This window comes from Orycteropus afer, unplaced genomic scaffold (genome assembly GCF_000298275.1).
Source record: "Orycteropus afer afer isolate SDZICR_OR568_19922 unplaced genomic scaffold, OryAfe1.0 scaffold00212, whole genome shotgun sequence".
In the NCBI taxonomy this organism is placed as follows: Eukaryota; Metazoa; Chordata; class Mammalia; order Tubulidentata; family Orycteropodidae; genus Orycteropus; species Orycteropus afer.
Window position 1 is genome coordinate 5,402,883 of NW_006921799.1, and position 8,203 is coordinate 5,411,085.

Sequence of the window (8,203 nt, forward strand, 5' to 3'; positions counted from 1 at the left end):
AAAACCTGTTCTGGTTACCTAGTGCCGCTCTGACAAGAAATATACCACAAATGGGATGGCCTTAACAAATAGGAGTTTATTCTTACAATTTGGAGGCTTTCAGTCCAATTTCAAAGTGCCAGGCTCTAAGGGCTTGCTGAAAGCCCCTCACCTTGGGGTCCAGCTCTGCCTCCTGTTCCCGGCCCACTGGAGCTAGAGGTGTTTCTTCGCTCAGACAGCTGCTGGTTGCTGAGGCTGAGAAGCCCCAAGGTTGACAAGTAAAAAGGCACAGTCCCTATGTTACCAAACCGCATGGCAGGCCACTAATTTAAATTCATTGTAAGTCCCAAGTTTCGCAGAGCATAGCAGGCTGCTGAGCAACCACACAGCTACATGCAGGGTCCAAGCGTGCCATAGGCTCAAGACCACTCCCAAGGCTTCTCCTTATATACATAAGCAGACTACATCCCACAGGCAGCTACTCAGCTGCTTATGGTAGATCCCACCATGGAGTTGAATGCCAGTCTCATCATGGGGAATAACTACCACCAGCTGCCCAGCCATTCAACCAGGCCCAGCCAAGTGACACACAAACATAACTACCACAAAACCAAACAATAAATCAGTACACAAAAGGAAATGCAATTAGTGGTTATGTTGTGAATAATATTTACCTCATCATAATGTAACTATTGAAATTTTATGTAAAAATTCAAGATGGCATAATTATGTTTTACAGTACAGAACGTAAATGTTATTCTTGTTAAATGGAAAACACGTGGCTGATTTTAGAAGTTGAAAGAAGATAAGGAAAATAATCAAATTATTCTTGTCTTTCACTGTAGGGAGTGAAACCAATAGAAAGATTAATAATTTGTGATATGGGGGGGAGAGATGTAGAGGTAGGGTGGAGAAGTTAAATATCTATCAATTAATGAAGAAATAAGTATTCTATGTAATATTCACTCAATATATACTTGGATAACTAAACACAGGAAGGCCCTAAGAACGATGATTTGGGAGCAGAATCTGTAGTCTATGAATGATGTTGGCTTTCAAGATCCCTATCACCCATCCAGAATCAGTTGCCTATTTTGTGGCAAGCACTATGCTGGAATAATAGAGATAACTGATTTAATGGTGATTACGGTAGAATATGAGCAAATGACCTATCATATAACTGAAATCCAAATTATAACACAATAAAAGTATATATAAACCACCGTGGAACTACAAAATGAAAGGGAGGAGTAAGTAACTGTACCTTGGATGAGATTATTAAGTTTGCTTATAGCTAGTGACCTTTGAGTACAACCTTTAAGGTAATCCATATAAATCTGTCATCAAAATCCTGGTATAATTGGTGAGGGAGGGTCTCAGGGAGGATATTCCATGTGCAGGAAAGAACATGTGGAGATACAGCCTGGAGTGCTCATAATTTGAAGTGATTACAAATAGGAAGCTATAGAAATAAAAGTACAAAGAGAAATGACTATATGGTATGCTTCAGGATTCATAAAAGGTTGTGTTTTGCATGGCTTTAACTTTTATAGTAAGAAGCTTGGTGCTCTATCCAAAGTGTAATGGGGAGTCACCCAAGAGGTTGTCAGAGGAATAGCATTGTCAGTCTTGTGTTTGATATCAAGCTCTGAGAACAGAGTGTGGGGAACAGATTGGTTGTGGTCCAGCATGGCACAGTAGGCATTTTAGAAGTGATTTATAAAGGATATCCCAAATGCTCACCAGGTAGGTAAAGAATGTATTTCTAAAAGGATGATTTCATGGAGGATTTGACAACAAATTGGAAATTCAAAGAGTCACTGAAAATAATTCTGGAAGAGTGGCAAACGGAAAGAGCAAAGCATAATTTAATATCTCTCTCTCTCTCTCTCTCTCTCTCTCTATATATATATATATAGGAGCTGTGGTGGTGTAGTGGTTAAGGCACTTGGCTGCTATCAAAAGGTCAGTGGTTTGAACCCACCAGCCATATCTAAATACATAGATTATATATATATAATCTCCATTTGATGGAGAATGATAACTCAACCCCCAAAGAGAAGTGCCATCAGCAGGCATAGGCTTGAGTCAATTCTAACTCATAGCAACTCTATAGGACAGAGTAAAACAGTCCCATTGGATTTCCAAGGCTGTAAATCTTTCCAAAAGCCAACTACCTCATCTATAACCTGTAGAGGGGGTGGTGGATACAAACTGCTAAAGTCTTGGTTAGCAGCCGAATGCTTTAACCACTATGCCACCAATTGTTAACTGTCTTCAGTCCAAATAAATGAACATATTCTAATAGCAAAACTAAGCAGTTGCCTTCTGGTCATAGTGACCCAATAGGGCTTTCAATGGCTTATTTCTTGAAAGTAGATCGCTGTGTCTTTCTTCCCGGGCATCTCTGCAAGGATGTGAATTTTCAACCTTTCATTTAGCAACTGTTAACTATTTGCCTGCTCAAGAACTCAGATTATAATGGTAAACCAAGTTAACACCATTAGATCAAAGTTTTCTCAAAATCAGCTTACATATAGGGGATCTAGGTTTAAGGGCCTCAGGGGAAGTTTATTGGATTAAGTTAATATCAGTGTATATTTGGGAAAATGAGAAGAGGAAAGAATACTTTGTTTTACTCTCAATTGTAATGTTTGTTATGTTGTTATGTGCCGTCGAGTCGAACCAGACTCATAGCGACCCCTCCTTGGGTTTCTGAGGTGGTATTACTACAGAAGTAGATTGCCCAACCTTCCTTCCGAGGAGTGGCTGGTGGTTGTGAACTGCCAGCGTTCTGGTTAGCAGTCAAGTGCCTTAGGCACTACACTACCAGAGTAGTAGTCTTAAGAAACTCTAATGGGATAGTGGTTAAAGCATTCTGCTGATAACCAAAAGGCTGGCAGTTTGAATCCTCCAGCTGCTCTGTGGAGAAAAATAAATCTCCTCCCATGAAGATTTATAGCCTTGGAAACCCTATGGGGCAGTTATACTCTGTCATACAGGGTCACTATGAGTTGGAATCGACTAGATGGTAGTGGGTTTCATTTGGTTTGGGTAGTAGTCTCAGTGCATTAGTTCTTCCTTCTTTTTTTTTTTTCTTTGCTTTCCTTCAAGAAATGAAGAAAAATAACAAGCTCAAATTAGTAATAAAGAGGTTGAATAACTTCATAAGTCATTTAAGGTTTTTCGAAGTTAAAAATCTTATGGTAAGAGACACTGCATAATATTCCAGACTGTGTGTAAATGTTTTTCACATCCTGTGAGCTATGAACTATGAACCATTTTTGCCCTGTCTCAGAAATTTGCATAGTACAACCATTTTCTAATACCACTAATTCTTTCTTAGTAACTTAGATTCAGAGTCAATAAAAACTCAATTCAGCAACTCTGCCAAGGAAATTGATATTGCTACTTCCAAAATTGATTTTTTTGACCCCAGGTGTCTTATTATTATTATTTTTTTAACTAAAGCTAGCTATTATGCTCTGCTTAAGAGACTTTTAGAAAAGAACAGAGAGGAAACATACAGCTCTGTATTTAAAATATTTTATTTTTATTTTTATTATTGTTATGAAAATGCTAATTTCTTAAGGGAATGGAGTTCTAATGAGCATTTCTTTAGAGTCCATTTCCTAGGCCAATCAATAATGACCTCATTTGTATGAAAAGAAAAAAAAAGCACCTGTACATTCCAAGGCAAAATTTATGGCACTCATCTAAGTAAAGCGATAAGAATTCCTCACACTTTGAGACAACCAACACAGATTTATGTTAAAATACTTAATTCAGCTTTTGATAAAACTTCTTATTCCTACGCAAATGTTTATTTTCACTAAATAAAGTTTGGAATCAATCAGAAATCTAGGTCTCCTATAACTAACATTAGAAAATGGTCTGCTCCAAAACCCTAATATTACTATTCTTATAGGGTCAACTAGCTGATGTGCCATTTACAGAGAAGAGCTGGTATCTTGTTTAAAAAGAAGAGCTAGAACTTGCTGATTGGGTAAAAATGAAAGTAATTTTAACTGTTCCAAATAGAAAGTAGCAAGAATGATTTAGCATATTAGCAAAGCAGTTAATAAGATAGTTAAATACTTTTATTCACAGAGCAGAGTTCTCAGGTTTGTGCAATGGAATACTGGATTCACTTCTGTTTTGAATATCTGTGTTTATTTCATATATTGTATACATATCTATATAGACACACGTACATACGTATGTGTGTGTGTGTCTGTATATATAGATATATATACAGATAGAGGCTACTTTCTGAGTGGAGATGTCTATCAGGAGTTAGGCTGAATGCGCACATGGTCAGTGCTCTTGGATGGTGGGCCCTCACATGCATCTCTGGTTTGACTGCATAGTTATTCACACAAATTATCTACAAAATAATGCTTCATTTACATAGCTTTTTATATGCATAGTGTCACTATTTCACAGATTAAGAATAATACTGGAATTAAATATGAACAGGGGAAAAGAAACTTTAATAGTTGAGATGAGAAAAAAAGATGTTTTCATGTGTGATTAGAAAATGATGGGGATTTGATGAAGTGGAAAGCTGTTCTGGATGCCAACTACTTGCATAGGATTTAGCATCAATGATGGTGACATGTGATGGCAGTCTGCATCAGCAGTGAATCCCTTAGTGATTTTAATAAGCATAGGAAGTTGAAAGTCAGAGTTCATTGATGAACTTAAAGAAATAGCGGAGGATAAGAGAGAAAGCAATGACACATTTTCATTCAAAATGAAAATGAGACATCTCTACATCCTGGTGCTTAGTTTTTTAGAGTGGGAGTTGGAAAAGGCTCCCAAAGGAAAAGTTAAAAGAGAAAGCAAACAGAAGACTGAAATAAATAGGAGGCAGGGGTTTCTACCATTGTTCATAAGTAAAATTCCCTGCTGAATATAGTTTTTCAAATCATTTAGATGAACAGGAAATTTTCAGGCAATTTCAAGTTTGGGTAAGGTATAATTTCACTTCCTTTGGAAATTTTATTTTAGAGGAATAAATGTAAAGGTACACGAAAGGAAAAAGATCAATAGATAGTGCTGAAATTTTACTACCAACTTTTACTACCAACTGAAGATATGTTTCTACTATTACTAAATATCTCATACATAAAAAATACATACATACATATACTTATATATCTATATCCCAGTCCACTCTCATGTCAGAAATGGAAGTCTGGTGGGCTTTTTGGATGTGAATTTGGATTTTCTTTGCTAAAGTTTGCAAAGACAACTGAGGTATTGCAAAAGAGTTAATTGTTATTTTTAGAATGCTAGCTTTTTTTTAAAAAAAAAAGAAGTAAAATAATTGTTTTATACAAGTCAGATAGATGATTGAGAATCGCACAGAGAAGGAATTAGATATCACCATGTAATTCAATGAATTCTTAATTCTAATTCTGAATTAGATATAATCAAGGTACTGTTTTCAGATGAAAGATGATGTATTTTATAACTTTCACTACTGTTATACTATGTATATATGAAATTAATCACAATGAATATTGTGATTGTAGTTTAAATTTTCGTGTTTTTCTTTCAACCACTAATGCTTCTCATATAATTTCTATTGTGTAGTTGGGACAGATGTTATATGGTTTTGCCCTGAATATTTAAGAATTAAACTGAAAAAATCATTAAAATTTGCCTAGCTATTCTATAATCTAATATATGAGGAAGTGAATATTCTGAAGCAAGAAGCAAGCAAAGCTAGCACTAAATACTACAGGCATTTCAGAAAATATATCACAAATAAAATAACTTATTTTCTTCTAGAAAGCAGTAGAATAATTAAACATCTTTTACTTCTTCCTATAATAAATCTTTACTTAATGATCATAATGTTTTATTATGAAAATGTATGCATGTAGTTCATTAACAGAACAGTTCTTTCTGTTTCTAGTTTACTAAAAACAATTGATTTCAAACGAATTCATAATGAGAAAATATTTTGCATTAAAGGACTAAGACGGCAAAGTTGAAATGTAATTGACATTGAGTTTTAAAGTATGGTTGTATTTAGGTATTTCTTTTTGAAGCTTTTTTTTTCTTTTTCTGTAGGTAGTGTCCCTGGATAATGCAAACAGTTAACATACCTGACTGCTAAGTTTTTGGAGTTTCAAGTCTTGGTGGTTCAAGTGTCTCCAATGGCACTTTGGAAAAAAGGCCAGATAACCTTCTCCCACAAAAAAATCAGCCATATGGAGCACATTTCTATTCTGACACACGAGTTCACCCTAAATCAGATTTGGCTGGAGAGCAACAGGTTTTTACTTTGTGGTGTTGCTGTTGTTGGAGGCCATTAAGTGAGTTCTAACTCAGAGACCCTGTGTCCATCAGAACAGAGAACTGCTCCATCCTGTGCCATCCTCCCAATCATTGCTATTTGGATCCCATTGTTGCAGCTGTGCCAATTCACTTTGTTTAGGCGCTTCCTCTTTTTTGCTGACCCTCTACTTTACTGAGCATGATTTCCTGTGTAAGTGGAATTGATTTGGAGTACTTTGAAATAAACACCTTGGAAAAATTTAATAATCCATGGTTAATTATTTTAGAAATAGGAAAAACATTCCTTTTTTTTTTAATCAGTGTTGGGTCAGATTTTTCTGGTTTGAACAAATGAGGAGTGGATCTTGATGAAGGAAAGGAGATGTCCTCCATAGGGGTATTCATCAACTCAATCTGATTATTTCTTGATCTGAGGCTCAGTCTGGGTGGCCAATCCCTGTATCAGAAGGTGCACAGCTGTATACCACAACCATCTTTTACTCTTCTGTGCCCTGAGGGGCTTGACTCTGGCCCAACAGGTAAAGCAACTAATAGTCTCCTTCTTCCTCTTGGCTCATGAAGCTCTGTAACCCTTAGCCCATACCTGGCTCCTCTCCTTGTCTTTGCAATAAAATTTTCAATGGAATATTAACTAAAACTAACTCCTCTGGATGAAATTTATGTTGATTTCTTGCTCTAATGATTTACATTCAAGTTGTCATTACAAGTAGTCAGAGATTTCATTTTACTTGAAACCACAATCAACATCCATGGAAGCAGCAGTCAAGAAATCAAACAATGTATTGCACTGCACAAATCTGCTGCTGAAACCGCTTAGTGTTAGCAAAGATGTCACTTTAAACACTAAGGTATGACTGACCCAAGCCATGTTATTTTTCATTTGCCTCATATGCATGGAAAAGCTGGACAATGACTAAAGAAGACCAAGGAAGAATTGATGCCTTCAGATTGTGATATTGTGAAGAATATTGAACATGGGCTGGCAGAAGAAGGAAGAAATCTATTTTGGAAGAAGTAAAGCCAGAATGCTCCTTAGAAGTGAGGACAGCAAGACTTGGTCTCACATAGTTTGGAAATGTTATTAGGAGGGATCAGTCCCTGGAGAAGACATTTACAACACTGTCTTCCACTCTTCCTTTTCCTAAACACTTTTCTAAAGCAGATTGAGTCTTTGTTTTTCTAATGATATCTGCCCTATGGGGCATTGTGCCTTGCCAATTTAGAGATGATGCCCTTTATTCCTCATGGGTGTGTGTCAGAAGTGATAACTGCTCACTGTTTCTCCTTTCCTGCACTTCTTAGTGAGGCAGGTTCAAGCCTGGTCACAAAAGGGAGAAATAAAGAGGGTCTTTCATCTATGGTGTATCACAGCTCCCGCAGCACAGCCTTTGGGGAGTATCTTCCTCCCTCCCCTGTTCTGCTCAGGCCACGTTGGAGGGCAGTAGTCCTCAAGTCTAGATAACAATTTAAAACAGAAAAGCAGATCATTTCAAGGTGAAAGTCATAGAGAAAGAAGGGGAAAGGACTGAATGTCTTTCTAATTTTAGACTCAAACTAAAATGAGAAACTCAAACTCAAAGGTGGGAAATAACATCTCTTTTATCTGTATTCTTGGACCATGTACAAGTAAATGCTATTTCTCTAGAAATTAAAGCTGATACAGGACAAACATAAGATGTACTTACATAAGTGATACACCTGATTGAGCAAGAAATGAGTCAAGTGAAGGAGTCTTGTTTCTGAAGGGAGAGAGCTCTTTGAGACAATGGGAAGGAGTTTGAACAGACACTAAACAAAGAAATTAACCAATATTTAAACAGCTTTATATAACTATGAATGCAAAAGCAGAAGAAAGATTGATCAATAAAGAAGAATGCATATGTAATTCAGAGGCAAGTCACTGTGGCTAAGA